We start from the raw sequence: 539 nt of genomic DNA on the forward strand, positions 1-539 counted from the left end.
TCTCTCGTCTAATCACACTGCTCGTTCCCTGAGAGGTGCGAGCCCTTGCATTTGCACGGCTTGCGATTCCGTTCACCCGCCGTTACTTCGTAACGTTCGACGCCCAACGCGCATACAATGCATACGCAAAGGACCCGTGTGTGACACTCACGCGCGGTTAGACGCACGTGTTTGTACGTACGTTCTTTCCCTAAATTCCCCGCAGCTTGTTAAAAGTAATATTGCTCGTCGTTTCCGCGGAAAAATCGCGCGAAGAAAGGGATGGGGAAACATTATCATCGGACAAGGACGGTTCAGTGAAAAGAGGACAGAAGGAGGTTTGCGGAAAAGGGAAGATGCGCGTTTGACAGAAGGTATGCCAATCGTATGTGTGCTATAGTACAAAGTAGAAAATGGAACTCGAGGAAGGATCTTCGAAGGATAGTCGATACGCTGGGACAAAAGGTATGAAGGGTCTCTTCTTTCTCGACGATTCGCGTTTATGCTTAAGAGCTTAGATTTAATATAAGTAACGCATATTATATGTAAATATATATATA

This window comes from Atta colombica, unplaced genomic scaffold (genome assembly GCF_001594045.1).
Source record: "Atta colombica isolate Treedump-2 unplaced genomic scaffold, Acol1.0 scaffold58, whole genome shotgun sequence".
In the NCBI taxonomy this organism is placed as follows: domain Eukaryota; kingdom Metazoa; phylum Arthropoda; class Insecta; order Hymenoptera; family Formicidae; genus Atta; species Atta colombica.